The sequence below is a fragment of the Portunus trituberculatus genome, chromosome 49, assembly GCF_017591435.1.
Source record: "Portunus trituberculatus isolate SZX2019 chromosome 49, ASM1759143v1, whole genome shotgun sequence".
NCBI lineage: Eukaryota > Metazoa > Arthropoda > Malacostraca > Decapoda > Portunidae > Portunus > Portunus trituberculatus.
Genome location: NC_059303.1, coordinates 16,258,209 through 16,283,973, shown reverse-complemented (window position 1 = coordinate 16,283,973; position 25,765 = coordinate 16,258,209). Strand labels below are relative to the sequence as shown.

At 41.4% G+C, this 25,765-nt stretch overlaps 1 protein-coding gene across 2 annotated transcripts in view; it reads left to right on the top strand.

Annotated features, from left to right (window-relative positions):
• LOC123499384 overlaps positions 1-25,765 on the top strand; it is a 144,935-nt gene that overhangs the window by 83,254 nt on the left and 35,916 nt on the right. For both annotated transcript variants that reach the window (XM_045247304.1, XM_045247305.1), the window contains exon 2: positions 10,700-10,788. The gene's annotated coding sequence lies outside the window, so the exon portion shown is untranslated. The remainder of the gene's footprint in view (positions 1-10,699; positions 10,789-25,765) is intronic.

Here is a 25,765-nt window from a genome sequence, read left to right as displayed (position 1 = left end):
TAATTATCTCAAGCCTGTTATAACCTTGTGACGCGGCAGTCAATTAAATCAGACATTTGTTAATTGCTCCAATAAATAAGTTACTAGTGTGATATTAATTTCATATCTTATTCCAGCAGAGAATCGCTTCATTTCAAGCAAGTGTAGGCAGTATCGGACAAAGCTTTACGTTCACACCACTTTCCCCTCACAGTCGGTGTACAGTGGGACGTAAAAGTGCAAGAAAAAAAGGTAAATTAATATACACTCAGTGGAATTCTATCGTTAAATTAAAGGGAACTCGTGAATATATTGAATCAACCACCTTTTTAAAGTCTAGAATACACATTTTCTATTCACTGTAGCTAAACAGAACTGTATACATTGGGGAAAAATAGACAAGTGATAAATGGTAGGAAAACTCACGGTCACACACTAATAATAAAGACTCTTGATATATTTAGTAAACATTGTAATTCAGTTTCAGTATCAGTTGCCCTGCTATCATGTGCATCACGGCTCAAGCGCTAATGGAAAAGGTGGTGCAGGATTTCTAGGGATACTGGAGATGAGCTTCAGATACTGTGAAAAAAAAAATATTGCAAATTGTAAGTGGAGTATTGATTATCTGGAAAAAAATCCTAGTGAAAACGAGAGAATATATATTTTTTCTTTATATTTCATACACTCAAGCACATACGAACAGAGGGAGAGGAAGAAAATATAAAAGCAAAGTAAAAAAAATAGAGTATACCTTCCATTACTACCTTTCGCAACTGAATATCTACGAATACAGAGGGGTTAAACACTAATGTATACTTAATTTTTGCCTCCCCTAGCGTGTTTCCTCCCAGCGCGGAACAATTTCAAGAGATGAGACTCCGTGAACTCCCTGCCCGATACCATTCCGCGTGTTCACTGAAAATTCCAAGCTCTACTTAATCCCTGGTTTCCCCGCCACTAACATCCCTATTTGCTCACGGCTTGGGGTCTTAATGAAGCCTGATTGTGGCTGGCAAACCTCCTCCTCTGGCAAACCTTCTCCTCGTCCGTCGCTGGTTAGGTCTCTTTTCATTGTGGCGAGTAAGTAGCTCCGATTGTGGCGAGTGCAGGCTTCTCATTGTGTCCGCGATGTGAGGAATGTTAGTGGTGGTGGCGGTGGAGGTGGTGGTGGTGGTGTGTGTGTATATGTGGGGGGGAGTAAGTGGGTGTTGCAAGAGAGGAGATTAGTGATTACTACAAGGGAAGTGGTGAATCAGTGAGTGTTTGTGGGGAGAAGTAAAAATAGTTTGGAATTTGTGATTGTGATAGTGAAAGTGGTGGTGGTGATGGTGGTGGTGGTGGTAATGGCGGTGGTGGTGGCAGAGTAACATACGTGTTAAAAAAGGGAGCTTTATTTTCTCTTCCATATAATAGTTAACTCACTGTGATAATAAAGGCTGTAGTAGTGAAAGTAGATAGTATTATTATTAGTGGTGGTGGTGGTGATGGTGGTGTTGGTGGTGGTGGTGGTGGTGGTGGTGGTGGTAGAGAAAACCTAGTTGTAGCAATCTAGAAAGGCAAGACTAATTAAAGAAGCACAACCTTATAACCTCTCTCTCTCTCTCTCTCTCTCTCTCTCTCTCTCTCTCTCTCTCTCTCTCTCTCTCTTTACCAATACTTCTTTGACTTATTGAATACGTATCAACATGCATAACTCATGACCATCAAATATGCAAGACTAACAAACATTGACACACAGACGAGGAAGTTTCAACGTCCCAATAATTTTCTCCATATTCCCAAAGTCTATAAAGGAAACGTCCCCAATTTAATTAAGCGTCACTGGCGATGAGAAAGTAAAAGAGGATTAAATTTCAGAGAGAGAGAGAGAGAGAGAGAGAGAGAGAGAGAGAGAGAGAGAGAGAGAGAGAGTGTGTGTGTGTGTGTGTGTGTGTGTGTGTGTGTGTGTGTGTGTGTGTGTGTGTGTGTGTGTGTGTGTGTGTGTGTGTGTGTGTGTGTGTGTGTGTGTGTGTGTGTGTGTGTGTGTGTGTGTGTGTGTGTGAGTAGCGTGAAATTTCGTCTCGTAAACATCCTTTTAAAAGTCTACGGCACTCTCCATTCGTGTTTCAATAAGTGTTTCTATTGTTTTGGTTCAGTGGCTCGATTTGAGACGGCAATTGTTGTTGTTGTTGTTGCTGTTGTTGTTGTTGTTGTTGTTGTTGTTGTTGTTGTTGTTGTTGTTGTTGTTGTTGTTGTTGTTTCTTTGTAGTCATTTCCAGACACATGTTAATGATTTCAATATAAAAGGAGACACATTACTAAAGAAACAAACGGAGAGGAGAGGAGGAAGAGGAGGAGGAGGAGGAGGAGGAGGAGGAGGAGGAGGAGGAGGAGGAGGAGAGGGAAGAGGAGAAGAAGAAGAAGAAGAAGAAGAAGAAGAAGAAGAAGAAGAAGAAGAAGAAGAAGAAGAAGAAGAAGAAGAAGAAGAAGAAGAAGAAGAAGAAGAAGAAGAAGAAGAAGAAAAGAAGATGAAGAAAATAAAAAGAAGAGCAACACATACATAAAGAACAAGACTTACTAGGGGAGAAAATCACCTACTTCTTATACGACCATTTAGAAAAAGAAAAAGCAACCCATTTTAACGAATTACGCCATAAAAAAACGAACGCAGGAAAGAAAACAGCCTTAAAATTGGACAGGTCTACATCTCTCTCTCTCTCTCTCTCTCTCTCTCTCTCTCTCTCTCTCTCTCTCTCTCTCTCTCTCCTGTCCCTCTCCTCTTCCTCTCTCTCTCCTCCTCTCACCCCGACCCAATTTGAAAAGGGCACCCAGAACGACTGTCTTGGGAGATATGACCCAGAGAGAGACAGAAGCGAGTGTTTCCCCAGAGTAAAGCAGAGGAACAGATTATTGAGAGTAGCAGCCCCACGCGAGGAGACTCAGAGAGAGAGAGAGAGAGAGAGAGAGAGAGAGAGAGAGAGAGAGAGAGAGAGAGAGAGAGAGAGAGAGAGAGAGAGAGAGAGAGAGAGAGAGAGAGAGAGAGAGAGAGAGAGAGAGAGAGAGAGAGAGAGAGAGAGAGAGAGAGAGAGAGAGAGAGAGAGAGAGAGAGAGAGAGAGAGAGAGAGAGAGAGAGAGAGAGAGAGAGAGAAGAGGTAATCGAAGAGAATGAGGAAGTTTGTGCCAAGAATGCTCGCCGCTGGGAGAAGAAATGGACGAAGGAAAAACGCAGGTAAAGGTAAGAAAGTTGAACAGGAAAGACATTGCAGTAAATAAACCCGAGCGTCACGTCAATTTCAATGAAAGGAAATGGGGAAAACGTAAAGCGTCCAGTGAAACAAAAGGCGGGAAAAACTCACAGTACAAAAATAAAAAAATACGTAAGGAATTAAGTGTTGCTTAATTTATACCTCCAGTGAAAAAGAAAACGTATTCCCCTGATTTATTACAGCTGTTGTGAAACCTTTTCTTTTATAAAAATAGTGATTGTTAATATTTCTTCGTACTACGAGCCCAGTTGGCCACGCTGGAGGCAAGCCTAGAAGCAGCAATGGTAATTCGTCCAGCTCATTATGATTAAATCATACCCAAACATTGAATAAAAACTTTTCTTTTCTTTGCATTCATTCCAAGTCACCATAACTAATATATGCAATTAATGGTATAGTGGAACCATGTGTGCTTTGGGGTCCGAGGGGTCTCCAAGCGCACGGTTTCGAATCCGGTCCACGGCTCGAGTGTAGGTTGGGCTTCCTCACTGGGGACAACGGTTTCCTAGCTTTGAGATAGGAGGTACCCCAAAAATATATCCCCTTTAGCCCAGAAATTCTCGTGAAAAACAAACATGGTATAAAAAAAAGAAACCTAATCATAGAAAAATATACATATAAACTAACACAAATGAAAAAAAAATAACAATGAATAATGACAAACATACCTATTTGTCTCTCATTTATTAACAATATGAGAACTTCACGGGAATTCATGGACTTTTTCTCAATAGGAGAAAAGCTAACTAAGGGAAACAAAATAATGAAAAAAAAGGCCCACTTGAATGCTGGTTCCCCAAAAGAAAAGTAGTACTAAAAAAGGTAATAGTTGCAAATAACCTACAACAACCTTTACAGTTATCCAAGAAATTACGTATCAAAGGAAAATCATTAACAAAAGATCAATAAAACACAAAGGACCATCATCAGTCCCCTCACAGCTTCCAGATATCTAAAACCTAAAAGGAAAAAAAAAACACGCACCATTATGAGGTCGACGCAAAAAACGCAGCCACACAACCGCAAGACACGACTCGCATGACTCTCGTATCTTTCCATATCGATTCCGTAATTAGATTTCCGCCCTGTTTCGGCCCTGCGTCCGCTTGGAGAATACGGCGGAGCGCACACTCGGTAACAAAGGACACAATTTGCTTCTGGCGGCGGCACTTTGACTCAGTTTTATGCAGGAGTGCTTCGTGTGCATCACAAACAAGGGGAGAATGAGGATGCGGTGGGACTATATAAACATGCTCTATAAGGGTGTAGATAAACTTTACTTGTTGATGAAATACTGAAGGAATAATGGTTTGATATCTATGGTGTTCATTGACGTAGATAAACTGTACTTGTTGAAATGCTATAAAAATAATGGTTTAATGGGATGCTATGATGTATAAGGGTGTAGATAATCTTTACCTGTTGATGGCATACTGAAGGAATAATGGCTTAATAAGAATGTTATGTTGTTCGAGGACGTATATAAACCGTACTTCTTGAAATGTTGAAAAAAATAATGGTGTGATAAGATGTTATGATGTACACGGGTGTAGATAAATTGCACTTGATGAAATACTGAAGGAATAATGGTTTGATATCTATGGTGATCATTGACATAGATAAACTGTACTTGTTGAAATGCTATAAAAAATAATGGTTTAATTGGATGCTATGTTGTACAAGGATGTAGATAAACTGTATGTGTTGATGAAATACTGAAGGAATAATAGTTTCATATCGATGCTTTTCAGTGACTTAGATAAACTGTGCTTGTTGAAATAATGAAAAAAAATATGGTTTGATAAGATGCCACACTGTACAAAAACGTATATAAACTGTACTTGTAGGAATACTGAAGAAATAATGGTTTAATGGAATAGTACGGAGAAGGAATCGAAAGTATGGGGATGATATGGAATACTAAAGGTAGGAATGGAAAGTTGTGGAATACCGGAATTTTGTAGAGTTGCAATGCAGTGGATGAAACAGGAATGCTTTGAAGTTAGATAGGGTGGATCCGATATCACTGAATCTATTGAATACTTTGAAGTGGACGTGAATACTATGGATGTAATTAGGATGCTGTTCGTTGAGATTAAAACACCACAGGAAAAATAAAAAAAAAAGACTTACAGGATGTGGGGAAAATTGAGATACTAGGAGCATGAAAAGAAAAAAAAATAGGAAAGTAAATGATGAGAAAACTTTAACCATGATTATAGGAGGCCATGGAAGTGCAAGATAATACGATAGAAGCACTAGTAATGGGAGACTATGACTAAAAAGTATATAAAAACAATAAAAACAGTAAAAGAGTCTAACCCCTCCACCACCACCACCACCACCCTGAAGAACCCCCAGACCACTCCTTCTCTACCCCAGTATCGCATGACCCTCTTCCCCGCTTTCCTCTTCACCCCCTATTCACACCATCAGCCTTCCACCTTTGATTTTTTTCCCTATTGTAATTACATACGTATAGGTATAATAGTTACATACGTCACTATGTACATACATATCATAATAATATTATTTAATACAATTGCTGGTATATGTGGACATGAAAACCAGAGTGGGTCAAACGACCGTGAAAACAATAGCTAATTCCGCTGTTAATGGCCGTATAGCTGGATAATAAGCAACGTATCTAACAACAAAATAATATTATATATAAACTGGACCACTTTTTATGATCAATAGGTAGACAGTACGCAATAAGAGTATCAACTTTTCCTAACAGTAGAAGGTCCAGGTCACAGGTAATTCCAGCACATCATGTTCACATGGTTGACCATAACGACTGCAAACATGGCTCTTCTATATACTACACGTAAACGTGCTGTTGTACAGTAATTATCAACGTGAACCACTTCTTGCCTTCATGAAATTGTACCATACTCGTTAATAATCATATCTATACATACACACTTACAGAACATTATAATGTATAAATACAGTGGTGGGAGAAGTAGGGAGGGACACAGGAGTGAGGGAGGCGAGGAGCTAGGGAGAGGAGAGGAGGGATAAAGAGGGCGAGAACTTCCGAGACGGGGGAGACGTAGTAGTGGTTAGGAATGGTTTGGGTGGGTGTGTGGGGGGGCCACACTTTCATTCGAATGCGTCAACATGACTCGTCGGCTTTGTGTTATTTTTCACGAGTAAACTCCTCACATAACACATATAGCAGTGTGGTATGTTAACCATAAATTACGAACGGATGTTCAAGGTAGTGTGTTGAAATATCATACTCATCCAACGATTCGTTTAGGAGATATCTGCAAAAAACACCGTTTGTCCACCGCTGAAATGTATAGTAGTATTCTATGGGAAACTTAAGAATAGTGAACGTTGTAGTTTCAAAGCTTTTCTCTCTCTCTCTCTCTCTCTCTCTCTCTCTCTCTCTCTCTCTCTCTCTCTCTCTCTCTCTCTCTCGATTTTACCCTTTTCTTTTATCTCCCTCTTTCCTATCTAACTGTCTGTCTTTGTTGTATTTGTTGTTTGTGTGTCGTTTACTGTGTGTGTGTGTGTGTGTGTGTGTGTGTGTGTGTGTGTGTGTGTGTGTGTGTGTGTGTGTGTGTGTGTGTGTTGGTGTCATGGTCCATTCGTTTCACAACTGTAGTCAAATCTCTCTCTCTCTCTCTCTCTCTCTCTCTCTCTCTCTCTCTCTCTCTCAATGCTATTTAATCCGCTTTCCCCGCGCCTCGCCAAACACTGACATCACCGCAAGCAAATACTGTTCCCAGTTTTATGTCGCTTTGTTTTCACTGTCTGAGGCGAAGGAAGCAGCGGTAGGAGACGAGAGGCTACAGTAAGAACATTCCCCTCCTTTCCCTTCCTCCTCCTCCTCCTCCTCCTCCTCCTTCCAATCCTCTTTCGTTTTCTTCTTCCTATTTCTTTTACTCTCATTACTCTCCTCCTCCTCCGGTTCCTTTTTCTACTATTCTTCTGTTTTTTCTTTGTCTTATTTTTCTCTATTGTTCTTTTTATTATTATTGCTTTTTCTCTTCTTCCTAGTCTTCCTGTGTTTTTATTATTCCTCTTTCTCTTCTCCTTTATATTCCTCCTCCGTTTCTGTGCTCTGGCAAGGCTGGAAGAGTAATATTCATGATTTTTCTTCCTCCTGTTTCTTCTCTTCCCTCTATTCTTTATTTTATCTATTTTCGTCCCTTCATTTGTTCCTCCTCTCTCTCCGATATGATGATATGATGATGATGGTGATGATGATGATGATAAAAGAAAAGAGGTGAAAGCTTGATTCTTATTCTGTTCTTCATTTTCCTCCACCACAAAGTCTTCCTCGTCTTCCTCCTTCTCCTCCTCTTATCTTTTTTCCACTTCCTCTCCCTCCTCTTCGTTTATTTTCCTTCACAACACGAGTTTCACTTGAGGAGAGAGGAAAAAAAATACTTGAGGCGAAGTAACATTGTACTCTTCCTCTCTTCCTCTCCTCTGTTTGCTTTCTCCTCTCTTCTTCCTTTCCTCCTCATTTCTTCCGCATCGCCAACAGGAAGAGCTTCTGTTCTCCCCTCTTCCTCCCGAGAGTGGCTCCTCTTTCCCGTATGGCTCTTCTCTTACTCTCTTCTCTTCTCTTCTCTTCTCCTATCCTCTCCTCTCCTCTCTTTCTTCCTCTTTTACTTCGATTCAGCTTCGTTTTCTCTTTTCGGTGGTTTTGTTTTAGTGTTTTTGGAAGAGTAACGTAAAATTGGGGTTTTAATTTTTAACAGGCGGAGAAAATGCGTCTCTGTTTTGTATTTTGGCGCTATTTTCGCTTTCTTTCCTTCGTTTCGCCCTAATTCATTCTCCCCCACTCTCTCTCTCTCTCTCTCTCTCTCTCTCTCTCTCTCTCTCTCTCTCTCTCTCTCTCTCTCTCTCTCTCTCTCTCTCTCTCTCTCTCTCTCTCTCTCTCTCTCTCTCTCTCTCTCTCTCTCTCTCTGTGTGTGTGTGTGTGTGTGTGTGTGTGTGTGTGTGTGTGTGTGTGTGTGTGTGTGTGTGTGTGTGTGTGTGTGTGTGTGTGTGTGTGTGTGTGTGTGTGTGTGTGTGACTCAAACTCCAGCTGCTAAACTTTCTAAGCTGTTAAAAAAAAAGCATCGAAACAGCATATTTTCTCAGACAAACCTTGAAGGGAAAACTACACTGAACTCATCTGCTCCGGGGTGTCGTCAGCAACACACACACACACACACACACACACACACACACACACACACACACACACACACACACACACACACACACACACACACACACACCATCAGCTGCTTCCACCCTCTTGCCATGGGCCGCGGCACGTTCCTTCATGAATGACATTTCACTAAGACCCTCAGCACCTCCCTGTCTAGGAGTCTCCGCCTCCTCCTCCTCCTCCTCCTTCTCCTCCTCCTCTTCCTTCTCTTCCTCCAACTCCTCCTCCTCCTCCTCCTCCTCTTCTGTCCGTCCTTGCCTCTGCTAACAGGGTGAGTGAATAAGTGATCAGCTGCTTCGTCAAGGCGTCCTCCTCTCGCGGGGATAAAAGGCCTCTCCTGCTGGTATTCATGAGATGTATTACCGCCCACCCCAGGGTTTGTTTGTGTTCGTTAGGGCCAATCCGTCTTCAGCCGGATTCACACGGGATTCACTCCACGCCGTCTTTAGAGCAGGGATATGTGAGGCAGCCAAACCTCTGCCAGGCATTTGGTAGATGTTAAACTATCTTATTCTTGTTTTTATTGTCCTGTAAGCTTAGAAATATGGAGTAAAAACACTGCTAGACATTTGGCAAGAGATCTAAAATGTTTCTTTTCTGTTTTAAATTTTCTAGATGGTTCAAAATATAAACCCTGTGAACCAAAGGAATGGAAATATTAAAAAGTGTCAACCTTCCTTTTCTAGTTTAAAATGTACTGGAAACTTTAAAATAAAGAGACCAAACAAGGAAAATAAACCTTTAACACACATTTAGAAAGTGTTTCTAATCACTACATTGATATTCTAAATTTTCAGGAAGCTTCTAATTAAAATACCTTTGTCAAACTATATCCCTGCCTTATATGTTCTGTAAAAAAAACATAAAGGCAATACAATAAAACGTGAAGCACATCCTCCTTTCTCATACTTTGATATCTTAAAAGTCCTGAGAGCCTCAAGTTAAAATACCTTTGTCAAACTATATTCCTGCTTTAAATGTCCTGTAAAAAAGTATAAAACGTGAACCAAACCTCAGCGAGACATTTACAAACTGTGCCACATCTTCCTTCCTCGTAGCAGATGTCCTGAAAGCCTCGAAAATAATATAAAAACAACATGAAAAGCACCCTAAGTCATCCAGTCACGCCTCAGGAGTTTTACGCATCGTGGGACGTTTTGGCGGCGACGTTTCCAGCCTCCGTACGTCAAACCGTTTTCTGCGTACGACAGCGACGTAAAAAGAAAGAGAGGGGATAAAGTGGAGTAAACCCGTCGCCCACCGCTCTGTTATAAGTCAGCAGGGTAAAAAGAAGGAAGGAAGGTTGGTGTGTTGGTGGGGAAGGGTGAGTGGGGGGATAACCTCAAGCAAACCCCCTCTGGTGCTGCTCCTCTGGGTCGCAAATTTGTCACAGTGTCACGGTTCGCATCCCAGTGTATTGAACGTCGTCTTTAGTGGCGCTTATATTTATCAGGTTTTAGCCGAGAGAGAGAGAGAGAGAGAGAGAGAGAGAGAGAGAGAGAGAGAGAGAGAGAGAGAGAGAGAGAGAGAGAGAGAGAGAGAGAGAGAGAGAGAGAGAGAGAGAGAGAGAGAGAGAGAGAGAGAGAGAGAGAGTTGAGACGAGATATGAGCAAAATTTTGTTCTCTCTCTCTCTCTCTCTCTCTCTCTCTCTCTCTCTCTCTCTCTCTCTCTCTCTCTCTCTCTCAATAAACTGGATTAAAAAGCACAAAATAATAAATGGACGGGTAAAAAGAAAGGTAAGCAGGAAAAAAATTGATGCATTTATATAGATAAAAAGGGAATGAATATAAATGAGTGAATGAATTACGTATAGATGAGTTACTGAGCATCGTTTGTTAATAATTAATGGGGTGTTATTGCAGCGGGAGTTTCTGTCCTTGTGTAATGATGATAATGATGATAGGGAGAGGAATAGTAGTAGTAGTAGGAGTAGGAGTAGGAGTAGGAGTAGTAGTAGTAGTAGTAGTGGTAGTAGGAGTAGGAGTAGTAGTAGTAGTAGTAGTAGTAGTAGTAGTAGTAGTAGTAGTAGTAGTAGTAATAATAATAATAATAATAATAATAATAATAATAATAATAATAATAATAATAATAATAATAATAATAATAATAATGATAATACAGCCACAATATTGGCAACAACAACAGCAGCAGCACTTCTATCACCACTAACAACAACATCAATAGCAGCACCATCACAACAACAACAACAACAACAACAACAACAACAATAACAACAACAACAATCTACTGTACACATAACTTGTAACACTGCATCTCAATCCTTTACAGACAAACTTGACAAGAGGATCCAATTCGGCATTCACGGGACGAAAGAGAATCAGAGACGAAGTTTGCCTGCTGAGTAAGAAGGAACACAGGTGAGTTGCCTAGACGAGGTGGGCAGGTAAAGTAAGGAGTGGGAGAGGACGGTTATGAAGCTATTTCTCTCTCTCTCTCTCTCTCTCTCTCTCTCTCTCTCTCTCTCTCTCTCTCTCTCTCTCTCTAATTCATAAAGTCCACTAAAAACACGTGAGGTTGATGTTACAGGGAAGATAAAACCAACTACCACTTCAGTTAAAAAAGAAATGTTTAAATGTATTTTTCTTTTATTCTCTCTCTCTCTCTCTCTCTCTCTCTCTCTCTCTCTCTCTCTCTCTCTCTCTCTCTCTCTATCTCTCTTTCGACTCTCTCTCTCTCTCTCTCTCTCTCTCTCTCTCTCTCTCTCTCTCTCTCTCTCTCTCTCTCTCTCTCTCTCTCTCTCTCTCTCTCTCTCTCTCTCTCTCTCTCTCTCTCTCTCTCTCTCTCTCTCTCTCTCTCTCTCTCTCTTTGTTGTTGCTGTACATGAAAGTGAATTGACAACGAGAGTGAAACATTTCGACATATACGGTACTGTTGGTGGGAGAGACAGCTGTTACCTGATACCAATACAACGAACACGTCTACTTTCCATACGAAGCGAAGGAAGGAAAAAGGTGAAAACAACTGGAAGAATTAGGTAACGCTCAGCTCTTGCTCTCTTCAAACGCAGCTGACAACAAAACACTTAGAAGGGAGAGAAAAAAGTTTATATTGAAAAGCAAACACACACACACACACACACACACACACACACACACACACACACACACACACACACACACACACACACAGCCCGGTGGCTCAGTGGTTAGAGCGCTGGCTTCACAAGCCAGAGGACCGTGGTTTGATTCCCCGGCCGGGTGGAGATATTTGGGTGTGTCTCCTTTCACGTGTAGCCCCTGTTCACCAAGCAGTGAGTAGGTACGGGATGTAAATCGAAGAATTGTGATCTTGTTGTCCCGGTGTGTAGTGTGTGCCTGGTCTCAGGCCTATCCAAAGATCGGAAATAATGAGCTCTGAGCTCGTTCCGTTGGGTAATGTCTGGCTGTCTCGTCAGAGACTGCAGCAGATCAAACAGTGAAACACACACACACATCTGATTATGTGCAGTTAACCATGACAAAGACCATAATGAAAAACATACTCCATTATTTCTATCGTTATTAAGGTCTTCAGGGGAAAACACACTTGATGGCACAAAAGAGAGGATAAAATGATGAGGTTTGTGTTGGAAAACGCTCTTTGATCCTCTTACACGTTTTTCTTAACTAACACTTACTCATCAAAAGGCAGAAAAAAAATATTAGTAACACGTTATTTTGTATTTCCTTCTATGTTGGCGTTGGAGAGAGAGAGAGAGAGAGAGAGAGAGAGAGAGAGAGAGAGAGAGAGAGAGAGAGAGAGAGAGAGAGAGAGAGAGAGAGAGAGAGAGAGAGAGAGAGAGAGAGAGAGAGAGAGAGAGAAAGCAAATACATCATAACCTTAATCAAATCAACACACACCCATTAATCATGAATGACACATAACAGGGGAAAATAATTACATGCCTGTTTTTTTTCTGGACATATTTTCAAAACCATATCCCATCAGTAAACAAATCCAGCAAGAATGAACTAATAAAAAAAATGAAAAACTCTGAAATAACTCGTACTTTTTTCCCATTTAGTACAGCAACTTTTATTTCAAGATTTATTTTCCTTTTTAATTTGTGTATTTTCCAGGTGACAAAAAATAAGAAAGTATAGAGAAACAGGAAGTAACACGTATCTTCTCAGCCATCACAATGTTTTTTCCCCTTTCCATATACGTTCAAATCAAGAGTATTTTCCATTCCCCTTTCAATGGACACATTCAGAGAACCATTATTCCCCCTGGAGAGAAACATAACACACCTTTTCATATGCTAACACGAGCCTACTATATCCCTTCCCTTCCTTTCCTCTTTCATCCATCCATCCTGTTATCCACTTACTTCTAACGTAAAAATAAAATAAAAAAAATTCACTCTCCCTTCTTTCTCTCTCTCTCTCTCTCTCTCTCTCTCTCTCTCTCTCTCTCTCTCTCTCTCTCTCTCTTGCCCGTGTGATGGAAATTACTCGTATTCTCTCTCTCTGGTGTAATATTTCCCAGAGAGACATCAGGGAGAAGTGAGTGATTGTGAGTGCATTGTTGGTGTCGCCCTACTCGTTTTGTCCACCCACAGAAATTTCCTATCACTTTTTTTTTTCACTTAGATATCTACGTGTCTTTATTCTATTGGTGTTGGGCTCTTTTTCCGTGTGTGTGTGTGTGTGTGTGTGTGTGTGTGTGTGTGTGTGTGTGTGTGTGTGTGTGTGTGTGTGTGTGTGTGTGTGTGTGTGTGTGTGTGTTTCACTGTTTGATCTGCTGCAGTCTCTGACGAGACAGCCAGACGTTACCCTACGGAACGAGCTCAGAGCTCATTATTTCCGATCTTCGGATAGGCCTGAGACCAGGCACACACCACACACCGGGACAACAAGGTCAAAACTCCTCGATTTACATCCCGTACCTACTCACTGCTGGGTGAACAGGGGCTACACGTGAAAAGAGACACACCCAAATATCTCCACCCGGCCGAAGAATCGAACCCCGGTCCTCTGGCTTGTGAAGCCAGCGCTCTAACCACTGAGCTACCGGGCTGTGTGTGTGTGTGTGTGTGTGTGTGTGTGTGTGTGTGTGTGTGTGTGTGTGTGTGTGTGTGTGTGTGTGTGTGTGTGTGTGTGTGTGTGTGTGTGTGTTTTGTTTATTGTGTTTGTTCAGTTATTTTCAACCATGTTGTTTTGCTCTATCCTTTATTTATTTTTTTTCATTCGTGTTTTTGTTCTCTACTCTTTAATGTTTTTGATCACCAATTTTTTTTTTCTTCCTCCTTCTCCTCCTTCCCCTTCTCCTCCTCCTCCTCCTTCTCCTCCTCAATCACCATCATTTTCATTTACACTCGCCCATAATATTTCTTGTTTCTCTTTTCCTATCTCTTTCTATCTCTCCTCCCATACTTCCTCTTCCTTTTCCGCACCTCCTCACTTCTCCTCTCCCTTTCATCACTCTCTTTCTTACCATTCCTTCATCTCTCTCATTATCACCTTCCTTACTCCCTTCCTCTTCTTTATCACCCTTTACTCTTAAAACTACACCTCAAACTCACCTTCTCCCTCTCTCTCTCTCTCTCTCTCTCTCTCTCTCTCTCTCTCTCTCTCTCTCTCTCTCTCTTTAGTAAACGGATACTTGCATCAGCTTAACCTCACTAAGCTCAACCTTGAAAACTGACCCGGTCTCCTCACCTGACATGTTTTCCCTGCAGGTGTTTGAGCGTGGGAAGAGAGGACAAAGCGGGAAGGTATGAGGTGAAGGTTACAGGAGTGGATAAAGGAGAGGAGGGAAAAGACCGGATGGAGAGGAATGGGGAGAGTGCAAAGAGTATAAGAGTGTGGTAGGGAATGGAAAGGAGAGAAGGACGGGGGGGGGAAATGTAGGAGTGGATGGGGGAGGGAAAGACGAGGAGGAGGAGGAGGAGGAGGAGGAGGAGGAGGAGGAGGAGGAGGAGGAGGAGGAGGAGGAGGAGGAGGAGGAGGAGGAGGAGGAGAGAGAGAAGAAGAAGAAGAAGAAGAAGAAGAAGAAGAAGAAGAAGAAGAAGAAGAAGAAGAAGAAGAAGAAGAAGAAGAAGAAGAAGAAGAAGAAGAAGAAGAAGAAGAAGAAGAAGAAGAAGAAGAAGAAGAAGAAGAAGAAGAAAAGGAGAAGGAGGAGGAGGAGGAGGAGGAGTAAAGTGTCAAAGGAAGAGGTCAAGTTTTAAGGATCTCTCTCTCTCTCTCTCTCTCTCTCTCTCTCTCTCTCTCTCTCTCTCTCTCTCTCTCTCTCTCTCTCTCTCTCTCTCTCTGTGTCTCTCTCTTGCTCAGGTTTTGCCGTGCCATTTTTCCTCTCCCAATTTTCATTTCCATTTTTCTTTCAATATCTTTCAGCAAGTCATTTTATTGCAACGGAACTTAATTCAATCCACTGATTCCATTAAAAGACAAAACTAAAACCGACCTGAATAAAAGTATAATAAAACCAAAAAAGAATCAAATCACTCCTCCCTTTAATATATTTCAGAGTTAAAAATTGAAAATACTTTATGGTTATATCAAAATAAAAAAATAGATAGAGATAGATAGATAGATAGATAGATAAAGACAGGTACACAGAAAGATAAATAGATAAATAGATTGATTGATAGACAGACAGACAGACAGACAGACAGATAGATAGATAGATAGACAGAAACGGAAAGAGAGACAAAAACGGAAAGACAGACAGACAGACAGACAGACAAGCAGATGATAAAAAATTAAGGTACATCCTCAACTTTTATTTCTATCACTATTTTTACTTTCACCTGACTGACCTTACCATGCCCTTCCTCTTTCCTCCCTCCCTCTCTCTCTCTCTCTCTCTCTCTCTTGGTATGTGCGTCTTGCAAGGTAATGCGAGAGAGGAGGTGAAGGAATGAGGAAGAGGAAATGAGGGAGGAGTGGATAAGGAGGAGAAAAAACAGGAGGAGGAAGGAGAGGAAGAAGAGAAGAAAAAAATGCACCGGAGAGAGAGAGAGAGAGAGAGAGAGAGAGAGAGAGAGAGAGAGAGAGAGAGAGAGAGAGAGAGAGAGAGAGAGAGAGAGAGAGAGAGAGAGAGAGAGTGAGTGAGTGAGTGAGTGAGTGAGTGAGTGAGTGTGTGTGTGTGTGTGTGTGTGTGTGTGTGTGTGTGTGTGTGTGTGTGTGTGTGTGTGTGTGTGTGTGCGTGCGTGCGTGCGTGCGTGCGTGCGTGTGTGTGTGTGTGTGTGTGTGTGTGTGTGTGTGTGTGTGTGTGTGTGTGTGTGTGTGTGTGTGTGTGTTTATGAGGTAAGACGCAGGAAGGCTGAGAGCTAAACACGCGCGTTTCCTTAATTAAGTCTATCTGGCAAAGTCTTCATACGCACCCCGTGATTTGCCTCGTGTTGCTGCTGCGAGGGAGAGAATGAACGCGCGACAGGGGCTAAAGGATGTGATGGTGGCTGTGGCTGTGGTGGCGGCGGCAGTGGCAGTGGCAGTGGTGGTGGTGGAGAGATGGAGTATATGGTCGTTTGTCGGAATGAGAGAGTGAGAGCAAACACACACACACAAACACACAAACACACACAGGCACATTCAGTACGGCCCGCCTCTTACCTGCTTCCAAATTAGCCTCACACACTATACATCTCTTGCTTCATAATGCGTGAAATTGCGAGGTGACTTTACTCTCCCTCCCTCTCCCTTCCCTCTCCCTTACTTTAGTGCCTCTATGGGCTGTGGTCGGGGTGGGCAGGGGCGGTGCAGGGCTGCGGATGGAAGGGACAGATCTATGGAACTGCAGGCAGGGGAAGCGTGGCTGATGACAAGGTTTGGGTAAAAGTAGTAAGTTATTGTAGTATAGAAACTCTTGCAGGATTTTTAACACGAAAGAAAATCTTAGATAAAGGAAAGGGATGACGGAAGAGGAGGAAGAAAAGGACGAGATGTAGGAGGAAGAGGAGGAGGAGGAGGAGGAGGGGTAGGAGAAAGAAGAGGAGGAAGCGAAGGAAGAATTTCAAAAAAGATTCACAACTTTCCACAAGGTTCAAAAATTGCTGAAAATATTGGGACATCACAAGCATATGATATCACGCGGTTAGGTTGGTTTTAAAAAGGAAATTTATTGTAAGCCAATTTCGAGACGACAGGAAATATTTTTGCTGCAACACGAGAAGAAGAAGATACAACAAAACCAGACACAAAACAAGAATGAAACGAAAAAAAAAAACATGGAAGAAAGTTACAAAAAGTTAAAAAGGAAGAAAAAAAATAGAAAAAATACGAAATACACCAAAACAAATCTAAAGTAGACTAATCCAAACGAATATTTTAGAGACACGTCAAGAAATAAATACAAAAAAAAACAAAAACACGAAAAAAATACGAAACACTCCAAAAAAAAAAATCTAAATAAGACTAAACCAAACGAATATTTTAGAGACAGGTCAGGAAATACAAAAAAAATAAAAAACGAAGAAAAAATCTAAAAAAAAAGACAAGAACACTAGGGGGATTCACCAAAAGTGGGTCTTATTTTGCAGAAACGGACGAGTGTGTGCTATCAGGGTTTACTGAGCCTTGAGACCGCCCAGCCCACAGCATCCAGAGTGACATATTTATAACTTGCGCTATCAGAAACTCCGGGGAGAAGGAAGAGGAAGACGAGGAGGAGGAGGAGGAGGAGGAGGAGGAGGAAGCGGAGCAGTAGCAAGGGTACGCCTGGTGAGTAGCGACCAAACAGGATGGGAAAGAGAAGGAGAGAGAGAAAGGGAGAGAGAGAGAGGGAGAGAAGGAGAGGGTCTAAGAGATGGGGAGCGTGACCAGGTAATGAAGACATAAATTTACATGTGCTGGGCAAGGTAGACAGAGAGAGAGAGAGAGAGAGAGAGAGAGAGAGAGAGAGAGAGAGAGAGAGAGAGAGAGAGAGAGAGAGAGAGAGAGAGAGAGAGAGAGAGAGAGAGAGGGTGAGAAGGAGAGGAAGAGGGAGGTAAGGCAGCCGAGATAGGTCGAGGGTAAGATGAAAGAGCAGGAGAGAAGAAAGGGTGGTGAAAGATGGAGGGAGAGAGGAAGGGATGGAGGAAGGGAGGGATGGAGGGAGAGAAGGAAGGGAGGGAAAGTGAGGTGAAAAGGGATAAGTAATGACCTTGAAGTTTATAAAGCGTGTGATAATGATTCATGGTGTAGGGAATGTTCCTGTGTGTGTGTGTGTTTGTGTGTGTGTGTGTGTGTGTGTGTGTGTGTGTGTGTGTGTGTGTGTGTGTGTGTGTGTGTGTGTGTGTGTGTGGCTTCTAACTTTCATCATCAATTCGATTTTTTGTGTGTTTTGCAATCGAAAAAAGAAAGTAACACCTCCAATACTAATAATGATAATAATAATAATGATGAAAATAAGGATCGAAATAATGTTAATGAAAATGGAAAGCTAATAACAATACATAAAAATATCAAACTTCTTCCCTCTCCTCCTCCACCTCCTCCTCCTCCTCCTCCTCCTCCTCCTCCTCCTCCTCCTCCTCCTCCTCCTCCTCCTTTTCTGCTTCTTCTTTATCTTGTTCTTCTTCTTGTTCTTGTTCTTCTTCTTCTCCTCCTCCTCCTCCTCCTCCTCCTCCTCCTCCTCCTGGTGATACAGATACAGATACCGATAACGATAACATGACTGACAGTGGCACTTTAATGAAAAGTAAAAAAAAAATAAAAATAATACAAGCATTCCAGAACACTTGTGTCGATAAACCAATGAACGAGACAGCCAAGAGGGAAACCAGACCGACACTTGCATTATCTTTCCTTGGAACTTCATTTCCTTGTGTTTTGCAGGCTGTGGTGGTGGTGGTGGTGGTGGTGGTGGTGGTGTGGGAAAAAAAATTGGTGGTATGGTGAAGTGCAGTGATGTATGTGCTTTATTGATAGTGAGAGAGAGAAAGTGAGCGAGGGAGAGTGAGGAGAGTGAGGGAGAGTGTGGGAGAGTAGAGTGAGAGTAGATACAAAAACCCAGTACTCTTTTTTTCTCTCCTTTTTTTTCTCCCCCTATTCTCTCCCTCGCTTTCATATATGGATGGTGTTGCGCTACTCTCTCTCTCTCTCTCTCTCTCTCTCTCTCTCTCTCTCTCTCTCTCTCTCTCTCTCTCTCTCTCTCTCTCTCTCTCTCTCTCTCTCTATCTATCTATCTATCTATCTATCTATCTATCTATCTATCTATCTATATCTATCTATCTATCATCTATCTATCCTCTATCTCTCTCTCTCTCTCTCTCTCTCTCTCTCTCTCTCTCTCTCTCTCTCTCTCTCTCTCTCTCTCTCTGACTCGCCGTAGCTCAAAGTATATTAACAAAATTCTTTCTTTTTATACATTTATACACCAAAATTAGAAATAAATCATAAATGGTCTCAGTTTCTCACTTTGCCATTTTCATTATCTTTTTCTTTTTCATTTCTGTAAGTTTTGAGAGTTGTATTGTTCAGTTTCAGTGTGTATTGTTCTTATGTTATATATTTCAAATGTGGTCTTGTTTACTTATCTTTGTTTGGTTCTTATTTACTTTGAAATCTTAAGCTTTGTTCTATATTATTTTATTTGTTCATATATTTTCATTATTTTGTTTATATTCGTTGGTGTCTTGTTTTTTTATTTTAGTTTTTTTTCTGTTTTTTTTTTCGGTGACAACTGTGTTTTATATCCTTCACTTTCTCTTTACTTTGCTTTTTTTTTTGCGTTCATATATTTTTTTTCATTAGTTTCTTCATATTCGTTGGTCTCTTCTTTTTTCTTTTTATTTTTTTTTATTGTATTTTATTCTTTCAGTGTCAACCTTGTTTTATTTCCTTCACTTCCTCTTTATTTTATTTTCCAACAGCTCTCATGTTCCTCTCCTCTTTTCCTCCCACGTGTCTATTTTCCTGTCTTTTTCTTTCACATTATTCTCTTATTTCGCTTGATAATTTTTCTCCATGCAAACTTTCCCTTGTTAAACTTTCTTATTGCTCACATTTCCTCCTTTTTCCTTTTCCTCACTAGCTATTTTTCATCCCTTGTCCTTATGTTTCATTCCTTGTTTTTTCGCCCACGTGTCGTTTTTTCTCCCTTTCCTAACACGTCCACACATTTCTCTTTCATTTTCTTCCTCAGAACACACATACCTCGCATCTTTTCCCTTCATCTATCACGCACACCCTCATTTTCCTCTGGCTTTCCTCTTGGGTACCTTTATCATCTCCCTTATTATTTTGATCCACGTTTCCTTGTTATTTTCTCCCTTATTATTCCCTCCCACGTTCCTTTTATTGTCACAATCGTGGTATAGCACAAAACAACTGGCGTCAGTGTCCGGTCAGTGCTTTCTTTAGTTGTGCTAATGAACCATCAAAGACAAGCCCATGATTCCCTTACACACAAGAAATAAGATATCAGTCGTCCGTAGGATCTCTTCTTCTCATTCTCCTCTTCCTATCTCGTGTTGTTTTTGTATTGGGGTGTTTGGGTGTTTTTGGGGGCTGTTTTTATTGTGTTTTATTACATTTTATTCGTTTATTTATCTTATTTTTGTATGATTTATTGTTTTTACGTTTTTTTTTTTTTTGTCAAGAGCAGGATCAAGATTAGAGGCGTGTTTGGGTGTTTGGGGTGTTTGGTGTATGTTAGTATTGTTTTTTTTTTTCTTCTTCCCACCTTATGTTGTTTTTGTATCGAGTACAACGACATGAACTGTTTGTTTTACTCGGTGCTTTCTCTCTGATGTTTCTTAATGACGTTACTCTTGCTGTGATCTCTCGTTTTCTATCTCCTCTCATATTAGTAGAAAGCAAAAATAGACAAGGTTTTTTTATGTGGCCTTTCCTTTCCGTGGTCTCTCAGAATCTTTGAAAATAATGAAGCAAGACTTACTAAGATTTCTCCTCCTCCTCCTCCTATTCCTACTCCTACTCCTTCTCCTTCTCCTCCTCCTCTTCTTCTTCCTCCTCCTCCTCTTACTCCTCCAATTCTTCTTCTTCCTCCTCCTCCTCCAACTACTAGTCCTATTCCTGTGCCTTCTATGTTGTGGCATCTTAATATTGAGCATGAATCCTCCTCCTCCTCCTTCTCCTCCTCCTCCTCTATTACTACTATTACTACTACTACTACTACTACTACTACTACTACTACTACTACTACTACTACTACTACTCCTACTACTATTCCTGTGCCTTCTATGTTGTGGCATCTTAATATTGAGCATGAACAGATACGAATATAGAACTGCAACCTACACACTTCCTCGTGGGCTGTCATATACTTTTGTTAATGAAGTAAGTTTCCGCCAGATTTCTCCTTCACCTATAATTACTCTCTGACATCTTTCCATCGAGTAAAACTAGATGAATGAATGGGAGTTTTCTGCAAGACCAATACCTAAGTGATGTCTGGATTTTTAGCAATAATTGAAGGGACGCTCATAAAGATTTCTCCTCCTCGTTCTCTTCGTATTTCCAGTCATCGAAATGGATACTAGTACACGTGTATTTTCAATTTAGTCTATTTTATCTCTTTATCTGTGCTTTTTATCCTTTCTTTTTTTATACAGAGAAAGTAGAGAGTCTCACTAAGATTCCTGCTCTTCAACCTCATATTTTCTGCCACGTTAGTGAAAGTAAACCAAGTACGTGTGTTTCTACTATCTGCTCTCTCTCTCTCTCTCTCTCTCTCTCTCTCTCTCTCTCTCTCTCTCTCTCTCTCTCTCTCTCTCTCTCTCTCTCTCTCTCCTCTCTGTTTACTGTATGAGCGTTATCAATAAAACCTCCTTCATTCACTAAGATTACTACTCTTCAACTCATATTTTTCTGCCATTTTAGTGAAGATGATATCAAGTACGTGTGTAAGAGTGTTTCTACTATCTCCTCTCTTATCTTCTATTTGTTTACTATAAGACCTCCTTCTTCACTCACTAAGATTACTGCTCTTCAACCTCATATTTTTCTGCTACGTTAGCCTTTTAGTGAGGGTGATAACAAGTTCGTGTGTAAGAGTCTTTCTACTATCTTTTCTCCTCTCTCCTCTCTGTTTATCGTATGAGCGTTATCTATACGACCTCCTTCTTCATAATCTCAATTTCAATTAATTTCCAACAATAACAACGATGATTAAGTCTCTCTTCTTATCAATACTCTTGCGAAACCAATTTTTCTTACCTTTTGTGAGCGGAAAAGTGAGACATTTTCAGCATTTTTGTTTACCTTAATCAAGAAATTAATATACTAGATAGATAAATGATAGATAGAATAGATAAATAGAAGTCTTCCTCTGCCTCCTTTAAACTGCTCATAAAAATGTGGTATCTATCATAAGAATAAATAAAATGCTTTCAAATTCCACACAAAACGTCTCCTTAATTAATTTCTTTATAATACTACTGTCTCCCTTATGCCAGCTTTTATTCTATATAGACAAGCTTTCTGGTCTTTCTTACTCCCTTTTTCCTTTCCCTTCCCCGTCCTGTCCCCACCTCCATCTTCTCTTCCTCTACAGCTTTCACCTCTTCCTACACAATCTACTACTATCTAATGTCATCCATCGCCTGTCTTATATAACCATTCCCATTCATTCCTAACGCTTCCGTGTCACAAAATCACAGCATTCTCCATTTTCTACCTGGTTAATTATCACCATATATCTACGTTTCTACCACAGTAAATTAAAACCTGTCACTGCTTTCACCACAGCAAAGAATGCAGCTTTCCCCCATACAGCTCCACAACAAGTAAACCCCGTCACTGCTCCGCCACAGCAAGGATTATAGATCCCCCTACACCTCCACAACAATTTAAATCCGTCACTGCCTCCCCACAGCAAGGATTACAGCTCCCCTACACCTCCACAGCAAGAAAACAACATTTTTTTTCACCACAGCAAGGAATACAGCTCCCCCTACACCTCCACAGCAAAACAACAGAATTTTTCCACCACAACAAGGAATACAACTTCCCTCCTACAGCTCCACAGCAAGAAAAATCCGTCACTACCTCCATCACAGCAAGGTATACAGCTCCCTTACACTCCACAGCAAGTAAACAACAGATTTTTTCCACCACAGCAAGGAATACAGCTCCCCTAAACCTCCACAGCAAAACAACAGAATTTTTCCACCACAGCAATGAATACAGCCCACTCTACACCTCCACAGCAAGAAAACACCAGAATTTTCCAACCACAGCTCCCTACACCTCCACAAGTAAACCCCGTCACTGCCGCTACCACAGCAAGGAATACAGCTTCCCTTACACCCCACAGCAAGAAAACAACAGAATTTTTCCAACACAACCAAGTAATAAGCTTCAATTTCTACCATAGCAACGAATTCCACCTCCCCTCTCCACTAGACCAATGCACACACCCATCTCTTCCCCTCACTTCCCCTCACTTCCATCAAGCACTATCGCTGCTATCGCTTCCCCTCACACATAACCTTCACAAGCCTCTCCTCAGCCCTCACCGCCTGTCACCTCGCTTCCTCTCCCCTCCAAGTGCTTGTCTCCCATCGCCTCGCCCTCCCCTCTCGCTCATAAGGTCAAGAACACTCATGACAACCGCTCCTCGTGGCTGACCTTCAAGCAACCAATCATATCGACACTAGCGTCTGATACAAGAACATTACGTGGAAATAAAGACATACACGCATACATAGACACATGCATAGTGATGGTGTGAAGAGAAATGGGTGATGATTAAGAAATGTTGAAAGTTGTAGGAAATGAAAGGTAAGAAGAGGTGAAATAAGGGAAGAGAACTGTAGAATGCAAAAAAAAGGGAAAGAATTTTGAGAAGAAAGAAAGGAAAAAAAAGACGATTTGCAGAAAAAAGAAAGCAAAAAGTAAATAGAAGGTAACAATAAATTCATAATTTTTTTGTTTTTTCTTGCTAAATTTTCCTTCATTCTTTGTAAAGTATTCCCTTCCCCTTTCTTTCTCTCTCTCTCTCTCTCTCTCTCTCTCTCTCTCTCTCTCTCTCTCTCTCTCTCTCTCTCTCTCTCTCTCTCTCTCTCTTCCTCCTCATTCCCATTCTTTCAAATTAGTCTTCAATTATTTTTCTCTCTCCTTTTTTCTTGAAGTCGTTTCTTATTTACCTTATTCATCCCGTGTTCCTCCTCTCTCTCTCTCTCTCTCTCTCTCTCTCTCTCTCTCTCTCTCTCTCTCTCTCTCTCTCTCTCTCTCTCTCCCTCTCCCTTTAAGAACTATTATCTCTGTCTCTCTCTCTCGCTCTCCTGCCCTCATCCCTGCCTATTCCTGCCTTACTTTTCTTCCGCATGCTTTACTCATTCTCTCTCTCACTCACTCACCCTCTCTCTCTCTCTCTCTCTCTCTCTCTCTCTCTCTCTCTCTCTCTCTCTCTCTCTCTCTCTCTCTGCATACCAGCCTACCAGTAAATGTAATATTCCACTTTCTCATTAAAATGCTCACACTGCAATTATCTCCGCCAAAAAAAAAGGAAAAAAAAAAAATCCCAAAACGCAAAAAGGCAAAGTAAATAAAAGCAAGCAAGCAGTTTCGTATTGTGTTATGCAAGTTCACAGAGACGCAGAGACCTCCAGCGGCAAAACCCCCAAGCTCAAAGCCGCCTCCGCCTCCGTGTGCGTGTGATTATGACTGAGAATTATGCGCAATGAGTGTTGTCTGGCTGGCGCTCTGCATTGCTTAGTGGTTGAAGAGGCAAGTGTTTTCTGACGTGTATGTTAAGTACCGTGGTTTCGAATTTTGGGTTGCAAGTGAGGGAGCAAGAGAGAGACGGTAAATGAGAGTGTTTCAAGGTTATATTTTAGGTTTATACTGTTAGACGAAGACTGAAAGTGTGTTTTAGTGAGGGAAGAGAGTGATAGACAGAGAAGGGAAACAGTTATAGGTTTTAATGCAGTTATTTGAAGTTTTTAGTGTTGTGAAGGAAAGAAAGGGTTTGGGAGAGAGAGAGAGAGAGAGAGAGAGAGAGAGAGAGAGAGAGAGAGAGAGAGAGAGAGAGAGAGAGAGAGAGAGAGAGAGAGAGAGAGAAACAGAGAGAGAGAGAGGCACACAGACAAACAGACCTTAGACAAATGCTTCGTGAGATACACACACACACACACACACACACACACACACACACACACACACACACACACACACACACACACAAGAGCGCAGTAGATTCTAAGGTAATAAGTCTCTCGTAGGACATGTGCACAGCCTCTAGTACCAGCGTGTAGTGATGTAGCCTTAACGGTGGCGGTGATGCATGTGACGACCTTCTACTACTACAACCAGCGGTCGTGTTCGGGGTGGAGACAAATATGACGCCATTGTGTGGTGATTTATGGTGATGCGTGTACTGTTGGTGGTGATGGTGGTGGTGATTCAGATGGTTATAGTGATGTGTAGTGATTGTGTTCGAAATATTAGTGGTTTTGATGAGGTTAACCCCTTCAGTACCATGACGCGTTTTCATATCTATTGTGGTTTTTATTTGGTGATTTTATACAGCTTCAGAAACTTATGTGGGGGATTAGAATAGTGGAAACTCTGGCCATTAATCTTCTGACCTCCATAGACCATTCCTGATGCATATAAATTCGTCTAATCTTGCCCAAAACTCAAGGTAGAAATATGTCCCAGTGTTGAAAGGGTTAACAGTGGTGGTGATGAAACTGATGGCGATGGTGGTGATGGTGAGATATTAGCAGGTGGTAAATGGAGTAATGTGATGTTGGTGGTGTTCGGAATAGTGATTATGCAAGTGTTAACGGTGGTGGTGATAATACAGACAGTAATGGTGATGATAATGGCGTTGGTAATGCTGGTATGAAAGACAATGGCGCAACTGTGGCGGCATGGATGATGGTAGTACTGAAAAAGCGGTGGTGATCAAGATTAGCAGCGCTCAGTGGCTTGGGAAGTATTAGCGGTGGTGGTGGTGGTGGTGGTGGTGGTGGTGGTGGTGGTGGTGGTGGTGATAGTGGCGGTGGAGGTCACTCACTCTGCCACTCATCACACTAATTACCTTGACGAGAGGCTGCGACACACACACACACACACACACACACACACACACACACACACACACACACACACACACACACACACACTACCAATTCACAATACTTTCTCACAATCTTGAACTTCAAAACGCATAAAAAATCATTAAAACTAAAATTATCCTCCTAATCTACATACACCAGTATTATCAAACATCTAATAGCAAAGAAACTAAATTACTAAACCCCAATCTTAATCAGAAGGCGTTTAAGTGACAAGGGAAAACAATGGTAGGGGAGACAAGATGCAGAAGGACCAGCTCAACTTTGTCCCTCTCTCTCTCTCTCTATCTCTCTCTCTTGGCTTTCGTAAGTGGTTCTGTCCCGAGGCTTATAATGCACTTAAGTGTGTGAGGAACAAGGAAAGCAATGGTCATAAAGGGGAA